This window comes from Neltuma alba, unplaced genomic scaffold (assembly GCF_004799145.2).
Source record: "Neltuma alba isolate B1F8T4 unplaced genomic scaffold, ASM479914v2 tig00011161_pilon, whole genome shotgun sequence".
Lineage (NCBI taxonomy): Eukaryota > Viridiplantae > Streptophyta > Magnoliopsida > Fabales > Fabaceae > Neltuma > Neltuma alba.
This window is the reverse complement of record NW_021635892.1, coordinates 317288-337824: the sequence shown is the minus strand read 5'-3', so window position 1 is coordinate 337824 and position 20537 is coordinate 317288. Positions and strand designations below refer to the sequence as shown.

The window sequence follows — 20537 nt, the reverse complement described above, 5'->3', positions numbered from 1 at the left end:
GCTCTCCTAGTTCTATCCAAGAGTTCTTCCATAATATTTCCCGATTTGCACTTCATGCCAAGTTGAGCATCTTCCCATATTTTAGGTAAACTTATTTCCAAAGGCAAGAGCAATGGACTCTTACTTTTATTCTCCCATTTGTACCTCGCTCTAAGTACCCAAACCCACAGTAGTGAAGAGGAACTTAACATTTATCAGAAGAGGAACTCAGCATTATCCGAGACCCGATTGGTAATGTATAAATTGCCTGTGGTTGGCTAAATTAAATTGCAATTCCACAAGAGCCTATGGTCTGATCTCACCTTTTCTTGTATTCTGCTATCATTTCTCCGTGAGAGATCCTATAGCGATTATTCAAGATTGGGAAACTTGGGGAAATTGCAATAACGTTTTCTAAGGGTGTATATGAGGAGTGTTCTTAGTGTGCAGTGATCCTTGGGATGTACTGCCTCCGTTGCTTGTTACAAGAGTTACTTTTAATTTGGTCCTAAATATAAAACTCCAATCCACTTTGTCTTTTATGTTTATTCATTTTTTCCCAAAGTAGTCCTTGTAATAGGTGCACATATTAAATGTTTCATCAAATGGTAATTCTAGCTAATATACATGATTAGCAAGGATGTTCTAGGAAAGACAACGCTTATTTATAATGAGTAACTAATTTAACTAATTTTCTTAATATCTCTAAATTAGTTAACTAGATTTTATATTAAGGATCGGAAGTAGTACTATATATAGTTTCACAAGTGTCTATGATCAAATTTGTGGAAACAACGAAAAATCTCATATGAAGAGTTTGGGGGGCTGGAAGTATGTTGTTTGTATTAGTTTTACGATATTTCCATTTTGTTGTTAATTGGTTGCATACCAGACTTATAAAAACACTCAGATCAGTGTCTAAGAGATATTGATGAAAGGCATAAGCTAATGGGGTTGGATCTACTTTTAATAGTTATGAAGTAAAGTGATCGCGGTATAACTATAAAGATGATCAATAAGGCTATCATTGGTTTAAAAAAAAAAAAACGTTCTTTGTTTAGTAATGGCTTATGAATTAGGAGTCATTATAATACTAAAAAAAATTGGGAGCCCTCAAGATCAAATCCAATAACGCAACAAGAAGCACAAGAACAAGGATGAACGGGGGATGTACAAGAGCAAAGAAGGACAAGTGCCATGCAAGATATTTATCCTGATTCAGTCCAATCACTTCATGCAATTGAATGAAAATCATATTCATCAAATCTTACCACTATTTATAAGCCTAATTTCTTGTGCAAAAGTTATATAAGGATTGACTATTATAATGATTCACCACTGTCCAATTACTCTCAATAAGGTGATCATATGTTTAGGATACCATATTGGAGGATCATGAGTACATAGACTACTTGGAGAATCAATGCGATTTTAAATTAAAGTATGCTGAATATTCCAACAGTATTGTTTCACTTCCAATCTACTCATAAAGAGCTGGGTTGGATAATCGTGATATGGGAATGGCAACTAGAGGTGTTTTCTTTAGCACAATTCCAAACTTCTCAGATATATCCAACTTTTGGCCTGCAGGCACTTTCCAATCATACGAATGCATCAGTGTTGCAATACAATACAGCAAATTCTTCTCAGCTAGGGTTATTCCTGCACATATTCTTCGTCCCGAGCCAAACGGCAAATAACTAAAGTCATTTCCTCTATAATCATATTGAGCATCCAAGAACCTTGTAGGATCAAAATGAAGAGGATTGTCCCAAATGGAAGGGTCTCTATGTATAGCCCACACGTTCACGAACACACGAGAGCCTTTTGGGATTGTGTAGCCTCCCACAGTGATGGTTTCACTTGGACAGTGAGGAACTAACAGTGGAACAACTGGGTACAACCTCATGGTTTCTTTTATACCAGCAAGCAAGTATGGAAACTTGTGAATATGAGACTCTTCTATAACGTTGTCTCGTCCCACAACCCTTTCCAATTCTTGCTGGATTCTCTTCATCACATCCGGATTGGACATGATTTAGGCCATTGCAAGGTCCATTGTGTTGGCTGATGTGTCATTTGCACCCACTACCATGTCCTTTTTTCACATAACAAAGTAATTAGCAGTCAACTATAAATTATCTTGTTGTAGCTTTCATGATGTATATGCATTGTCAATTCACTGTTTTATTTACTTTTTTGTATTAATATAAGAGCTAGATAATTAATTCAGGGATGTTAAAAAAATTAGTGACGTTATGATTAGTTATTTGTAACAAACGAGTGTTGACTTTTCTAAACTACCATATTTAATTATGTGCACTGAAACTATATCTTAGTAGGAATCTCTTACAATCAATAGGAACATTTTGGACGGGAAAAAACTACAAATTTAAAAAACAAAGTGAATTGAGGTCTTATATTTAATATTAGGTTACGATGTAATTTTGCCCCGACAGTTTTCACTCAATAGCGCTGGTCATCCAAAAGATTTTTTTTGGGTGCAAATTTGTTTCAAAAATTTAAAATCATTGCAGTGTTGGAGACTATTGATTAAAAAAAAAAAATTAACGTTGACCATTAAAATAGTAATATTAACTCTTAGCATTTTTAATGATAAGAAGTAACATTACTATGATTTTAAATTTTTAAGATAAATTTACATACAAGAAAACCTTCCGAGTGCCTAATATTGCTAAGTGAAACTTTCAAGACAAATTTATCATAACCCTTTACGATTAAATCTAACCCCAATTAATTCTTAAGAACAGAGCTAGTATCACAGAAAGTTTTCAGTGAACAAATCATTTAAAACATTTCTGATGCTGATCAATATATGAAAAAGTTGAAAGCTAAAAGAAAGACATACCATGAGGAGGGCCTTAATGTGTGCCATAGTGAGCGGTACTTTGGAATTTTCATCATCTTCCAGTTTTAACAAGAAGTCCAAAAAATCCTTCCTATCTTCTCCGTTGCCACTCTCCTTGTTCATTTTTAGTCTCTGCTTGATCAACTTCTCGAAGATCTGATCAAACCGCTGAGCCAACAAACCCATCCGTTTCTCCACTCCCTGAAAGTCAAACCTCGCCAACCCAGAAAAGAAGTCCGACACCATAGGCATACCCAACAGCCCCGTCATGTCTGCCCCCACTTTCCTGAACTCTGCCCCCACAATGTCCCGCTCATTGGCTTCCACCGTACCGCCCCATATCATGCTGGAAATCACGTTCAACACAGTCAGAAACATCTGCTCCCCAATATCTACCGGAGGCCCAACCCGACTGTACAGATAGCTCACCGTTTTCCAAACCTCCTTGCGACGGAGCATGTAGACGGAATCCAAGGCGGTGTTGCTGAGCATCCACTGCACAAACACTTTCCTCAACATTGGCCACTAGGGTGTCCAAACTATGTCTCTTCCACCGTAGGTCACCACCCTGCCGGCGGCCGGAACATCACGGTTGGCAAAAATGACGTCCTGGTCTTTGAGTACTTCACGAGCCATGGAAGGGGAAGACATGACGACACCGTATTTGGCTCCGAGTCGGAGCGAGAAGATGGGACCGTAGGTTTCAGACAAAGAGGTGAAGTGTTTGTGAAGCTCTGGATCGAGGGATAGAAGATTACCGATCAAGGGGAGGCCTGGTGGACCTGGAGGTGTGTTCCAATGATTGTGTTTGATGAAATAGACCCATGCATACCAAGAAACTGCGAAAATCCCCCAGAAAGCAAGAAACACGGCTGTGAAAGTACCACACTTTTTTGTGGAATCCATCAGATTTTGAATGAAAGCTGGGAGAGATTTCATTGTTGATGTTCGGATTTCTGAAGAAAACCGACAAGCCACTTTATTTACGGAAAGATAGGCCCAAGCTTCCAACCACCCATTTGGTGGTCCCCCATCATCTTATTTTGTGGTTGAGATTCCGCGCACATGATGCATTTAAATTCTTTTTTTTAAAAAAAAAAATTATTTGATACTTCCTCCTGTTATTTTCATAAGAGCCTGAAAACAATTAAAATAAGTTAAAAATAATAAATATATAAAAAATGAACTTTTTTTAAGCTTATCCTTAAGTGCATGTGAGAAAAAGAAAGTATGAAAGAGTATGCAATACGTCAACTTGTTGATCTTTTAATTAATGCAATATATAAAATCAAGGGAAAATGACAAAAAAAAATATTGTTGAAATTTGAAATGACAAAATGGGTATGCAAATAACTGAAATGACAAAATGGGCATGAAGTATTAATCTGGAATTTTGTCAATTCAATAGAAAGACTAAAATGCTCCTGAACCTCTCTGAAGATATGAACTGAAAGAAAACACATAATATACCAGAAGAGAGAGAGAGTTAAGAAGACGAAGCTGGAGCAAGAGTCGAAATCTAGAAAGAGGAAAAAGGTAAGCAATTTTTCCGTTAAAATGCTAGTATCGCTTGATTTCTTGACTCGCTTTGTTGCTGCATGCTCGAATGGGGACGGGCTTGTGAGTGTAAAGGGTTTAGATGAAGAATTTGACCAGGATGAGAGAGTGACGCGTCAGAAATGGAAAAATAGTGGCAAACAGTAAGCATGAGGTGATCAGTGTTGTTAAATTCATTAGTGAAATTGTAAAATCCTATATTTAAATGGTCAATGGAGTAAGCGGTTGTGTGTGTGTTCTTTGGGTGTTTCGAAAGATAAATAAAATTGATTATTGGGGAACTAAAATATTGATTAATGCTTCTTTGTTACAGGTTAGCAAGCTTTAATGACATCTAACATTGGGTCTAACATTGAGGAGTAATTTTTTTGGTGTGAATAGAATAACTTTTGAACCCTTAATTTTTTTGGGAGAATAGTTGATAGGTAGGTTATCTTTTTTGTAAATGATGTTAACTGGGCAGGATATGTTTTGTAATCTGAATGACAAAGAAACATTAGGTGTTGGTTTAATCTTAATATTAACTTGTTATTTGAATATAAGTTATGTAACTTCTGTCATAGGCGTATTGGTTTTTGGTAAATATTATCACTTCAGTAGTTAATTGAAGGGAATTGAAAGACGACGCGCAGCGGAAATCAACTTAAAATTTTAAAGCTTTCAATCCCTTGCCCGGATCTACCGATCGCGTTTAAGCCAGGTAGTAAGAAGCATTACCTTCGGTGTTCGGTTTCCAAGTGGCTCGGTGATTCCGCCGTTCAGGATGCCTCTGCTCGCCTCCTTTATCGTTCGAAGTCGACAACTCCGGTCGGCTTCCTCTACCGGTATCCACACGAATAGCTCTCCGGTTACAGACGGCGTGCTAGCGCCCTTTTTGTCCGTCTAGGGTTTTAGAAATCCGTCCTCTCTTCGAATGTTTTTGGCCGTCCCTTATCTGCTTAGTGCTTTCACTCTCACTCTTCAAACCCTAGCTCCCTAATATCGAATATATAGGATGCTATAGGTATTATGAGTGATATTTTAATTTCGAAATTAATCCCAAATTAATTTCGAAATTAATACAATATCAAATATTGCATAATTAGATAAGAGAACAATTAAATAAATACGGTTTATATTAAATCCGTCTCACAAATTTAATTCACCTATTTATCTAATTCAAAAATAAAGATATGACGGAATTAATTTACATAGATCTAATTTATCCTTATAAATTAAATATAACAATTAATATCTCTTATATTTATATATATATATATATACGAATATATATATATATATACACGTCCACCCTATTTATTCATTGAATCTGGACATATCCTAGATTCAATGAATCTGGACATCATAACTCGTGTTGGGCTATTTTGTGTGCGACCCTGTAGGCCCATATGAAGTTGGCAGTGGGCCATTAACTATAATGACTCACAAGTCGTAAGCGGTCTCTAGCAAGACATCACGACTACCCAAAACATATGAGGATCATTGAACGATGCAACCTTTCATACAACCATATCGTGTCCCTTTTGTCACACGACATTTTGGTCATGGACGAGGCATGGAGAACGTCATCCTCCTATTCATGACCGTTACTTTCTCGATCCCTGAGTAGTCTGAGTATAGAAATGGAACTACCTTTCCATTATAGTATGGCCATACATTTCTCAGACTCACTCATCGAGGGGCCCAGTAATGTCTCTCTACGAATGTGAGGGACAAATTCCATCTTGACCATTCACATTCCTCCGCATGAAAAACCACTAAGCCTGAACATAGTCTTTATGATCACTCGGTCAAAAGTGACTTTTGACTAGGTCAAAGCTAAGCATTTCTCATGTAGGAATCCATGATGATCTCAGGTCAAAGGGCACAGTGACATGGTTTGTATATGAGAGAAGCTTATGACTTAACCCATGCAGCTCTCTCATAGCGGGTCGGTCCAACACCTTGTACTCTTACATGTGCCTATGACTTTAATTTATATCTCTATATATCTTTAAAGTCATACTGGTCTTATTTCATCTTTGCTCCCACATAGATGACTGACCAGGGACATTTAGGATAAACCATGAGTTATCCAAGGATAGTCATCACAGTAAACATGCAAATAATATGATAACGTAATTAATAAATTCATAAATGAACCATGTTCAAAACATAATGATTGGCCCCTAGGGCACAATTTCCAACATTAATTCTATTATATATGTAGTAAAGTCTGAATGTTAATGTAAACATATTATGATGCTCTTCAGGTGTACTTGTATGCTATTTTGTCAACACATTTTATCATTTGCTTAATTCCTCCAAGGGAGATGGTGGAAGTTGCCAATGGACATGACCAGAGTGGTTAATTTGATTACAAATGCTGTTATTCACATTACAAATGTTGTTATTATCATTATCGGGGTAGTAAAATTGGTTGAAAATAGATGTTACTTGGGTTTAAAAGAAATGAGTTACAAATGGCAATAGCGAGATAGTAACTCTTATTACAAAAGTTGTAATTCACATTACAAATGTTGTCATTATCATTATCAGGGTAGTGAAATTGACTCCAAATACATGTTAAGTTCATTTCACATTAACCAACTACAAATGGCAATAGCGAAATCGTAACTTTCATTACGAAAGTTGTAATTCACATTACAAATGTAGTCATTATCATTATTGGGATAGTGAAATTAGCTCCAAATATATATTACTTGGGTTTAAAATAAACAAGTTGCAAATAGTAATAGCGAGATGATAACTCTCATTACAAAAATTGTAATTCATATTACAAATGTTGTCATTATCATTATCGGAGTGGTGAAATTGGCTCCAAATACATATTACTTGGGTTTGAAATAAACGAGTTGCAAATTGCAATACAATAGTGGTCACTTTTATTACGAATGTTGTTAATCCCATTACGTGTGTAGTGAAATTTGGGTCCAAGTAGATGTAATTTGGGGTACAAATAATTGAGTTGCAAATGCCATGACAAAAGTTACAACTTTCATTATGCATCTTGTAATTGTCATTACTTGTTTAGTGAAATCATCCCAAAAAAGATTTAAATTAAGCCAACAAATATCATAACTTACAACCTACAACCATAAGTCAAGTATTTTGACAATATCTGGACACTACTTTCACAAGTACTATATGTTTAATTTACGTAATCTTTACTACTATCACAGATGCAGTCTTTTGGTCAGTGTGGTGGCTTCATTTGATGAAAACAAGCTCAATGCTTTGTCATGTCTTGAATTAAGGTCATGATTCACTAGCCATCACATGAATGTATAATTCAGTAACTTGAAACTGATTTTTTAGCTTCTACTTTGAGCTCACAGGCTATAAAACAATCTGATTCAAATAGCACAATCATAATTCAGCACTTAGAGACATAAATCATTATGTCCAAACCAGTTTTTAATCTCTAGCTCTTCAATCCTCAAACCAGCAGATTTAAAAAAAAAAAAAGAAAGAAAAATTAGTTTTATGCCTCGATACTTTAATTCCACAAGCATCAATTCACAAGCAATAACCCACATACTCATATATATACAAATATTTTACAAGTATTGAATCAGCTTTTAACCTTCAAAACATTTCAACCAGCAGTAATATATAATCTGTAAATTATTTCCACTTTCAAAACATGGTAATATATAATTCATATTCATTAAACAGTCTCTGAACACCATTATATCAGCTTTTAAATTTCCAAAACTTGAATCCCGCAACCTCAAGCATTAATAGCCCCAGCAGCAATGAACACACACACATGCTTGTAAGATGACATGCCATAGCCACTCACTATCCCAATAATGATAATAATCATATTTGTAATGTGAATAACAACATTTGTAATCAAATTAACTACTCTGGTCATGCCCATTGGCAACTTCCACCATCTCCCTTGGAGGAATTAAGCAAATGATAAAATGTGTTGACAAAATAGCATACAAGTATACCTGAAGAACATCATAATATGTTTACATTAACATTCAGACTTTACTACATGTATATGGAATTGACTACTGAAGTGATAATATTTACCAAAAACCAGTACGCCTATGACAGAAGTTACATAACTTATATTCAAATGACAAGTTAACAAAGATTATTAAACAACACCTAATGTTTCCTTGTCATTCAAATTACAAAACATATCCTGCCCAGTTAACATCATTTACAAAAAAGATAACCTACCTATCAACTATTCTCCCAAAAAATTAAGGGTTCAAAAGTTATTCTATTCACATAATTAATAATGCGTGTCTGTCAAATTAAGTTACGTGCAGTGAGAGACCGTTTCATTTTCAGTACGCACTGTTTTTCTTAAGATTTGTTTTCTTTCTATTAAATTTTATTATATATATTAGTTGGAAATCTTAGATTTTTAATGGTAGGGAGAGATTTGTACAAGAAAAGCTTCTGGTGGTAAAAGCTTTCAGAATAAATTTGCCCATTAACCCTAAAAAATCCTCTAATTAAGTATGGAATGTTAGGAAAATACTTTAATGATTGAGCTTGCGATAAGCATATGGATACTGACAGAGGTTGTAACTAGTTGGTCATGTCCAGTTAGAAGCAGACGAATCAGTGAAAGCTATTTCTAACTCATTGCAGCCTCAAATGACGAAAAGATACTGATGTTCATCAGATTGTTTCATTCATACTTTATTTTTTTTTATTCAAAGAGTTAATTTTTTTATTTGGCTATCGCAGCTAAAATTAAAGATGGGACCAACAATTGATAAGGAATAGAAGTTAATATTTTTCCAATATGGGTATTGTAGGTATGGGGGACCTAGACTGTAAGATTTTTCCACTGGGTTCGATCGGAATAACTTCCTCATGCTGAAGAAAGCGCAGGACTTCTCTACGCATTGTGAAGATGGTAATTAACCATTTTCCTTCATTTCTTGGAGCAGCCATCTGAAATTTTCCAAATGTTATTTCTTCAAATGCTATAGCAATTTGAAATCTCTCTTTCTTTCTTTTTTTTTAACCTGATGCCACTTCTTCCTCCATTATATTTACCTGTTTGAATAGGTGCCTGGCGATTGAAAAGGCTCTTCTTATTGCAACTCCCTCTGTTATTCCAAGTCATGCATGATCAATTACTTTCTGTGGATGCATGATCTATGGATTCATGCATTTTCTTGTTCCTGTAAAGGGCCTAACATAGCCGTGGCAATATTTCTTTTTCTTTTTTTTCTTTTTCCTTTTCTTTTCTTTTCTTTTTTGTTTTGTGCTAGGGATAGGTATCCTCTCACATCCAAGATAATGTCAAGCACTAAACGTAAGCACCTCTCTCAATAAGAAGTTGAACATTGGTCCGTTGTGAGGAAGTAACACTTTCCTCTAAACCCAACTCTTATATGTACGTGAGCAATATTTTGCAAAAAAGTTGAGAACCCAGTCTTCAAAATTATTAGTCGGATTAAGACGATCAGCCCGAATTGTCAAAGGTAAACCAAGCCAAATAGCCCGAGACCAGTGACATTCAAAATACAGACGATGTCTTGATTCCATAGCATTGTCACAAAATAAGCAGGTAACTTCCAAATTTAGGTGATGATTACGCAGAGTTACCTTGGTTGGAAGAGCATCCCAAAAAATTCCATATATAAAAACATATTAACTCTGGGTAGCAGCTAGCTGCAATTTTCCCATCAAATTCCAGAAAGTATATACTCCCTCCGGTTCAAAATAGCTCCTCCGCTCATAATTATAAGACCTCGTTTGGAGACTATAAATAAGGTTTTATAATTAAGACCGAAGATAGTAAAGATAATTTTGTTGGAAGCGTTCTTTATATATATATATATATATATATATATATATATAAAATGACATTCACTTTTGTCTAAGTCTATTAATGAGTTTTTTTCTTTAAATTTTATCCCCCCATATATTTTTTTCCTCTTAAATACATTTATTGTATTTTTTACCTCTCTTCATTAATAATATTTAGAAAAAAAAATACATGCCTTACATATTTATTATTTTAAACTGATTTTAACTAAATTTTTTAATAAATATAAATAGATAAAGTTTTAATTTATATTTTGAACTGGAGGGGGTATATTGAAGGAAGTTAAATGAGAGTCATTTACAACAATCTTGTACCCTATGATTTAGTTGCCAAGAGAGAGCACAGGAGACAATGGAAGGACGGCATTTCATACTAGAAAATCACAAAAAAAGAAAAAGGAAAAAATAACTTTTAAAAGATGAGCACTATATGGAATTAGTTACCCCCAACCTTTAACTTCATCCGATATAAAAGTTTGACGTTGTTGTAGGATATGGTCTGTGTTACAAGTTGGACTTGGAAATTTCATCACAAAAGCTCGCTTGTTCTATAGAGCTGTGCAATAGGATTATTTCCTTGTAATTTTGAAGTACATTGATATTAACATAAATATGATTGATTTCCCTAAATTGAATAATATACTTATACATTTATACACACACACACATCTTACTCATAAAGAGCTGGGTTTGATAATCGGGGAGTGGAGATGGCAACAAGAGGCATTTTCTTTTTCAATGCAATACCAAACTTCTCTGATAGATCCAACTTTTGGCCTTGAGGCAATTTCCAATCAAATAAATGCATCAATGTTGCAACACACAATATAGAAAGGTCCTTTCTGTCATGGCGATTCCTGCACATATTCTTCTTCCAGACCCAAGTGGTAAATAATTGAAGCCATTTCTTTTGTAATCGTATTGAGCATCCAAGAACCTAGTGGGATCAAACTGAAGAGGATTCTCCCAATAGAAGGGTGTGTATGGCCCGCACATTCACAAACACACTAGATTCTTTTGGGATTGTGTAGCTTCCTACAAAGGTAGTTTCACTTGGACTATGAGGAACTAAGAGTGGAAAAAAGGGGTGTAACCTTAGGTCCCGTTTGGTATAAAACATTAAATGAGGAGGGGTAAGGATTGGGATTAAGATAGAAAGTATATGCTAAAAGGATATTTAGCTGAATGATTTCTTATCATATGAGATTAGGCAATCCCTTATAGATGGGATTGGAAAATACCACCTCCCCCTATAGTATTTCTCAATCCCATATATATGGATTTATCTAATCCCAACTATTAAATAATTACTCATACTAAATACTCTTTTAATATAGTTTTTCAATCACAATTCCAATCTCCATCCTTCATTTTTAATGCTTCATACCAAACAGGACCTTAAGGTTCCCTTCATGATTATAAGCAGATATGGTGGCTTTTGAGTAGGAGACTCTTCAACCATGTTGTTCTTTCCCACCACGAAATCTAATTCTTGTTGAACTTTTTTCATCACTTGCGGCTCATTTATGATATGAGCCATTTCAAATTCAACTGTATTAGAAGTTATATCAGTTCCACCTATCAATACCCCGTCCATGTGAAAGTTAATTAGTCCTCCATCTCTAATTGTAAGGGAAAATTTCTGATATACATATTAAAAAAACAGTTAAAATTAACTGAGGTCTGAAAATTGATTTCATTTTTCAACTTATGTCTTTAATTAATGCTCATCAATTTTTGTTTTTCAAATTTCTGCACAGAAAACATTTCTGGCTTATTGATAAGGTGATTGAAGCAAATATTTTTAGTCATTACTCAGGAGTATTTTAGGAAAGAAATTAATTATTTCTAAAATTTTGCAAAACGTCTTATATAAAGGGACGCCAACCTTTAAAATTTTCTCTTGAACGAAAATATATCTTGGGAGAATTAGAGAAAAGGATAAATAGGGAGTGATATTTATGAAAAATGATCATAAATATTAAAATTATTTAAAAGCGTCAATTATTCAAATATAAATTTAAAAAATACTATATTGTTCCTATTCAAACCTTCTACACTTTCTCCTATATTCCCTCCTATATGTTATTTTTAAAACCAATGCGAATCAATAAATTTCACTAAAGTAAAAGTTTCTCTCAAAATTTATAACCTATGTAAAACTCAATTAAAATATATGCAAAAATTGTTCAGCTATGCAAAAATTAAAATTTTATTTTCTTTATAAAAAATAAATTTTTTTAAAACCATTACAGACTTTAATTGAAAATAAAAATATAATTTTATTAAAAAATTTAGATTATTATATAATTTATCATACTAACAATTTTAAGAACTCCAAAGAAAATGATTTCTCTAAATTTCTTAACCTTACATGAATTTTTTATTTTTAAATCTGATATAAATTTATTGTTAAATAAAAAATAAATTACACATATTTCCTTTGAATTTTTTAAAATCATGTAAATAATAAGTTATATAATAATCTAAATTTTAATCAAAGTATATAACTTTAATTAAAATCTGTGAAGGTTTTAAAAAGAAAATTTTAATTTTTTTTTAAAAATAAAATTTTAATTTTTATATGAATTAACAATGTTTGCATTTTTTTTAAATTAAATTCTATGCTAGCCGTAAACTTTAAGAGAAATCACGTTTCATTTAGTGAAATTTTGTAATTCGCATTAGTTTTAAAAATAAAATCCAAGAAGGAATATAGGAGAAAATGTAAGAAGTTTGGATAGGGATAATATAATATTTTGAAATTTTTATTTGAATATTTACTTTTTTTAAATAATTTTAATCTTTATGACCATTTCCCATAAATATCACTTCCTATTGGTCATTCTCTTTAATTCTCCCATATATCTTTACTCCTCTAACTTTATAAGTTTTTGCCTTGGTCTCTTAATTTTATAAAGTATTTTCCAATTTTTTAATCTTGTTAGTTTCCAATGATATTTTGTGAATCATTATTATTTTAAAACGCATTAACACAGTTGATCCCTCAAATTTATTTTTATTTTTATTTTGGCTGTGGTCTATCAAATTTTAAACCATAAGTTTTTAATCTAGATCTAAACCATTTTGCTCTTAAAATGACCAAAATCCATAATTTTAAACTTGATGGACTGAAACTAAAATTAGAGCAAATTTGATAGACCAAAGATTATACTAACCAAAAAAATATACTTAATATGTTAGTATTTAAATATTTTGTTAATATTGAAATTTTCAATATGAATTTTTGTTAACAAAACAAATAATATTAAAATTAAAGGATTAAAACATATTTTACAAGATTAAAGAACTGAAATAAAATTTTATGTGAAATTAAAATATCAAATATACTTTATCAAAAAAAAAACTAATATTTCAGTCTTTATAGTTTCATTAGATTTTGAATCAGGTCCCTATATTTTTTTTTTCTTTTTATTCACTCCTTATTGTATGCTCCCTTGCCTATGCAAGTCATTCCATCAATGAAATATGAATTTGCCATTAGTGGGGTGACGTGGCTATCTTACTAAGCATAAACACTGAAAAGAAACTGGGTATGCGATAGGAGAGAGAGTCATTGGAAAATAAAAAGACACAAATGCTGTCCTGTGTTTTAGACTTCGGCCATCTCCATCTTTAGTTCTTCTCCTCTATGGCTTCTTCACCACTTTCACCACCACCGCTCCTTCACAATCTGAGCTACTCATGGCAAGTTCTAGAGGAAGAAACTTCATCTCAATATCAGCACCATTGGCCACATCGACCACGTTAAATATTATTTTGTCTTCTCTAGTCTGTACAAATCTGTCCCCAACCTTCAAAAGCAAAGCCACACTTGTAGTGAAATTTCTATCAGACAATAAAAAAGGGAATGAGTTTACAATTTCTTTTTACTTGACCCATTTTATTTGGTACTTGTAATAAATTATTTAGAATGGTGGAGGATTGTGGAAGGGTTAATGAAGGAAGAGGAGAGATGGGATGTGGGGGATGTGAGTTTGGGGAAGTTTAGAGAGAGAGGAGAAGGAGGAGGAGTAAGAAGAGGGAGAAAGTATGAGTTGGGAGGAGTAAAAGCTGTTGCGAATCATCATTGGAAAATCATTGAGAGTGTTTGGGGGGAGAGGGGAAGAGAGAGAAGAAAGTGGTGTGGGGGGGAGAGAGGAGAATAACCAAAGAAAAAAGGTGATGTCAATAATGTTTTTTTTTACGCTTGTACTAAGTAAGAGGGAAAATGACAGATAAAGCCACTCCAATATATACAATTCCAGTTTGGGTCCTGGAATTGTAGAAATGACAGATTGGGTCATTGACCTAATCTATCATTTACATAATGAGGGCAAATGGACAAATTTGCCCTTATTTCAATTTTAAACAAGGACAAATTTGCGACGGCTGAGTGAAGATAGAAACAGAGCAAGAGGCGGGAAGCAACGAGACCGTGGAGGAAGCGATTTTTGTCTGTGAAGAAGGCAGATTTCGGGAAGGGAGAAAAGGGATGCCAGTCGCATGTGGTAGAAGAAGCAAATCCGGTGGTAGAAGAAGAAGGGAAATTAGGGCATTGGCGCTCATTTCTTTCCTTCATTCAGTGGCTGTGAAAGAATTTATTCAGGTTCTCTCCGTTCATTTCTTTCTCGGCTTGAATAACATTGTTTCATTTCATTTGTAGTTAATCTGTTTTCTTGCGTATACTGTTATCGCGAGCGTTTGTTGATTCGGTTGGAAAAATTTTGTTCCTGAAAAAATCCGAGAAAATGACACTAAGTTCTTTTAGCGGCAAGGTGGCAAGGTGGGCGGTTGTTACAGAGGAAGTAATTTGAATATAGAGATTGCAGAACTGATGTTGTGGGGATTCCGAACTTTTTCTGGCTATTGTTGATGAACTCACTCTTAAAGTGTTTTGATCATTACGAATGAGTTCTAATTTGCATTGTCTTGTGGGTATAGGAGAATAACCAAAGAAAAAGGTGATTCACTAATTTTTTTTTTTTTACCTTGTACAAAGTAAGAGGGAAATGACAGATAAAGCCACTCCAATATATACAATTCCAGTTTGGGTCCTGGAATTGTAGAAATGACAGATTGGGTCATTGACCCAATCTGTCATTTACATAATGAGGGCAAATGGACAAATTGCCCTTATTTCAATTTTAAACAAGGACAAATTTGCGACGGCTGAGTGAAGATAGAAACAGAGCAAGAGGCGGGAAGCAACGAGACCGTGGAGGAAGCGATTTTTGTCTGTGAAGAAGGCAGATTTCGGGAAGGGAGAAAAGGGCTGCCAGTCGCATGTGGTAGAAGAAGCAAATCCGTGGTAGAAGAAGAAGGAAATTAGGGCATTGGCGCTCATTTCTTTCCTTCATTCAGTGCTGTGAAAGAATTTATTCAGGTTCTCTCCGTTCATCTTCTTTCTTCTTTCTCGGCTTGAATAACATTGTTTCATTTCATTTGTAGTTAATCTGTTTTTCTGCGTATACTGTTATCGCGAGCGTTTGTTGATTCGGTTGGAAAAATTTTGTTCCTCCTGAAAAATCCGAGAAAATGACACTAAGTTCTTTTAGCGGCAAGGTGGCGAGGTTGTTACAGAGGAAGTAATTTGAATATAGAGATTGCAGAACTGATGTTGTGGGGATTCCGAACTTTTTCTGGCTATTGTTGATGAACTCACTCTTAAAGTGTTTTGATCATTACGAATGAGTTCTAATTTGCATTGTCTTGTGGGTATAATTTTTTCTGTTAAAGGTTGAACTATTTCGTTTGACATGAATATATATAATTGTTCAATTGCATCATTTTGCTTGGGCATCACTATTTTGGAAGTAGATAGACCCGTAGAACAGAGTATCTAAGGTCGTTCTTCTATGTCAAGCATGGCTGCTGAGTGAGGGTGGAGGGAAATAATGTATCCTTGATTATTAGAGTCCACTATTTCTATGCATGTTGCAAAAACAATCAGTTCAAGCAAAAAGATTGCTAATTGGGTCTGCTCCTTATTAAGTCATCGTAGATCATGTATTTGAATTGTTGAGGATTTATTTTTGTATCTGGAGCAAACGTCATTGAAATTGAACTGGTTTCCTGCATGTCTACAACTGGAGACGTTCGGTTTGTTCTCTTGTTATAGAAATGTTTGAACGGATTAGGTGATGATGGTTGTTGATGAAAATTGATGGCTATTGCAGGATAACAAATATGTCAGCTGATGAACAAGGTCTATCTAAACCTGTGAGGAGCGGGTTGCTTTTGTTTAGAACTGAGTTTATGAATAAGTGTAAGAAGAAGTTCAAGAATGTGACCCAATGCACTAAAGCAGTGACAAGGCATGGAAAGAACTGCCTGAATCAGAGAGACAAAGATATAAAGATGAGGCAAAGAAAACAAGGCCACCAAAGGCAACAACGAGCAACTACCAGCTTCCTTTTCATTGTCGTAGTGCACTAGGACAGTTCATTTCCTTGGCAGCGTATGTTAAGGACAACAAGGATCTGAAAGACGAGGTTCAAGCAATGGGGTTGTCAAGGTTGCTAGAGTTGAGACTTCGTAGACTCCCTCGAGACATTTGTGCTGCTATGATGCGTTCATATGATCCACCAACGCAGCAATTTCTCATTAGGGGAATGTCTAGAAAACTGGATGCAGTAGATGTGCAAATGCTCCTAGGCATACCCCATGTTGGGAGAAGGGAGGTGACATCTGAAGTTACTGAGGACGACCCTGCATTTATAAGCCTTAGGCTTAATTATTTCCAGAAGTCTTATACAGATATTTTGAAGGTGATAACATCTGGACAAAAGAAGGGTGATGAATTTAAAATGTTGTTTTATGCTCCACACACTTGGAACTCTGTTATGCCCCACTTCTAGTGGAAGAGTAAGTGAGCGACTGATAAAGGTGGTGGCTGCAACAAAGGATTCATTTGTGGAATATGATTGGGCTACGTTTGTGGTGCAAGAGCTGTCGAAGGAGATGGAAGATTATTTGAGGGTTGTGAGGAAGCAGGATGGCAGCTGCAATGTTGGTGGATGCATATACCTGTTACTGGTATGCATTTTTTTATTAGTTATTGTTTTTGTTTTGCCACTGTAACAGTGTTAATGTCATTTAATTGGTGATACAGCTATATTTGCTTGAGTATTTTCCTATAACTGAAAGTGCAAAGCATGACCACACTGAGGCCATATCATTCTGGATGGATAAGAGGGTCAACGAAATGAGTAATAAAGAAAGAAAGAGCCGTATTGGACTTCTCTATTCAGAAGGGCGTGCTGGAGTGCCTGATAATAAGGGAGGAAGCGAATCTGTACCTTATCTAGACCCGGTAAAGGCAACCTTGTTAAATAGTGATTTTGTTTATATTATTTAGTAATATGTCATGTTTACAAACTTCTGTAACCTTCTCAAATATTTTTGAAATAACAATACATACTGAAAATTTTTTTGGTTTCCTATAGGAGTTGAAGGATTTGCGTGAGAGGTTGGTGGGGATGATTAGAGAAAATAGCAACAAACTTGTGGCTATTGTTGACAATGAGCTGATGAAGGTACAGCTGGGAAGGGAGTACAGGCCGAAATCTAACAATAAAAGGCATGTACGGCCCCATGAGGAAGAACAACTTGAAGGTGAAGCTGATGGAGAATGATGGCGAGAAGGACAGGGATGGTGATGTAGAAGATGATGGTGAGAAGGACAGGATGGTGATGGAGAAAATGAAGATTCTGAGCATGATATTGAGGAGGAAGAAGGTGAAGAGGAAGATATTGAACAAGTATCATTGCAATTATCTCCTATCACCATCATTCACCCAGATGCTGAAGGAGGAGCATCGGATGAAGAGGAAGTACCGGACAAGGCAGAACAAGTAAGAAGATCGAAAAGGCCGATGAAGCCCGCCCAAAACTACAGTCTCCCTGGGTTGTGCCAAAGGTTGTGAAGAGAACAAACCGGAAGATGGATGACAAGGAAAAATTTTTCATCACTGTCTCCAAAATGTGCAGTTCAGCTGATGGTGACAAGTAAGCCTTTTATTGCTATTAAATAAATGTGAATGAAACTTTTTGTGGCCTGTCTAAGCAAAATGAGTACTTGATCTGCAGGAGGTTGGTTGAGTTGTATGACTTCCATGTAACTCGTGATGATCTAAGGTCATTGGGTGGAATGCATAGAGTTAGTAACCATGTAATGAAATCTCCACCTGATTAGCTATTGTGTATAACAGATGCTGTGCAAGCTGAAACTTAAAAATTTTCTCATGTGTCAAACAGGTCATGTCAATGGTGTGCCACATGCTGATGGGAGAAATAAAAGAGGGGGGTGGACAAGTTAGACGACACATATTTGATGCCTACTTTATGGTAAGATTACTGTAATATTACTTAATTTCAGCAATAGTTTATGTCAATATGCTTATAGTGTCATATTTTGCAGTCCAAACTTTGTAGTCCAGGGTGGAGTGTTGCAGTGAGCAAGAGGGAACTACAAGAGGAACATGTTGGTTACAACATTGGGGATTGTGACTTGATTTTGGGACCAGCACTTGTAGACCAACACTGGTTCTGCTTTGTGCTGGAGCCGAAGGTCATGAACTTCTACGTGCTGGATTCACTGAACGTATATGTTAGCGGGCAGCCAAAGAAAAAGAACAAGCAGAAGGGAACAATTGTTGACAATATGGAAAAGTTCCACAACATTTGTGTATGTACCAATTATTGTTTATAATTAATCTGTTCCATTTTTATTTCATTGATTGCTATTGTTTTATCCAGCGGGACCGGTTTCACGATATTATAGAATTGGTTCAGCCAAAGTTGATTGGGAAGAAGCCAAAGCCTGATATAATTTATCCTGATGTTGCAAAACAAAACAACATGTGAGTGTGATTAACTTTTTTGTTCTTTAAATTGATTGGTTGGCTGGATGTTATTGGGCAAAATTGTTAACACGTCATGACATGCTGTGTGCAGCAAGGACTGTGGAGTCTATGTTATGCTATGGTTAAAATCGTGGCATCCACAGGCAGCACTTAATTATACTCCTGTACGTTTTATGTAATTAATGATTGTTTGTTGTGATTGATTATTGCCTTATGTGACGAGGAATTCAATGTCTGTGCAGGATCAAGTGGCTCAATTTAGGCGTGATCTAATGTGGTGGATGGTTAATCATCCTAACAATGCATGTCGTGATGCTGCCTTAACACTATTGAAGGAACAAGAAGATACTAGAAAAAGCAAACGACAGCGATCAACTCAATAGGAGTGTCAAGAATTAGTATTTACATGTGTATAGGACAATTTGGAAAGGTTTCTTCAATAGTAACCATGTAATTTCATAGGGGATGATGTTGTACCGGTAATGTACATAGTGAAATTCTGGGTGATTATCAAGTTACGACTTGTTATTAAGTTCAGTACTTAGATCTATTTAAAGGATGACTATAACATTTTTATCGTTACCTATATTCGTTTAAGCAAATAACTAGTCACTGATTTGTAGTTAGTGGTGCGTAATGAATAATTATATTCATTCACTAGTTCGATTTGAGAAAGCACTAGAAGTGTGTAATCATTACCTACATCTGTATAGAAAATAACTACTTACTATATGAACGTACGCAGAAATGGCCCATGAGGAGTTTCATTGAGAGTCAGTACAAGTGATGAGGTTATTACCCACAACTGATCAACAATTCACTATAAGTGTTTTGGGCATTACCTACATCAGTGTAAAAAATAACTACTTACTATATCCACGTACGCAGAAATGGCCCATGAGGAGTTTCATTGAGAGTCAGTACAAGTGATGAGGTTATTACCCACAGCTGATCAACAATTCACTATAAGTGTTTGGGCATTACCTACATCAGTGTAAAAAATAACTACTTACTATATCCACGTACGCAGAAATGGCCCATGAGGAGTTTCATTGAGAGTCAGTACAAGTGATGAGGTTATTACCCACAGCTGATCAACAATTCACTATAAGTGTTTGGGCATTACCTACATCAGTGTAAAAAATAACTACTTACTATATCCACGTACGCAGAAATGGCCCATGAGGAGTTTCATTGAGAGTCAGTACAAGTGATGAGGTTATTACCCACAGCTGATCAACAATTCACTAGAAGTGTTTGGCATTACCTACATCAGTGTAAAAATAACTACTTACTATATCACGTACGCAGAAATGGCCCATGAGGAGTTTCATTGAGAGTCAGTACAAGTGATGAGGTTATTACCCACAGCTGATCAACAATTCACTATAAGTGTTTGGGCATTACCTACATCAGTGTAAAAAATAACTACTTACTATATCCACGTACGCAGA

The 20537-nt window shown here is 35.2% G+C and overlaps 2 pseudogenes; both read right to left on the bottom strand.

Annotated features, from left to right (window-relative positions):
- Window positions 1–1459: 1459 nt before the first annotated feature.
- Window positions 1460–3712, bottom strand: LOC114761983 (cytochrome P450 93A2-like; annotated as a pseudogene).
- Window positions 3713–10886: 7174 nt separating this feature from the next.
- On the bottom strand, window positions 10887–11813 carry LOC114761998 (flavonoid 3',5'-hydroxylase-like; annotated as a pseudogene).
- Between the last annotated feature and the right edge of the window lie 8724 nt (window positions 11814–20537).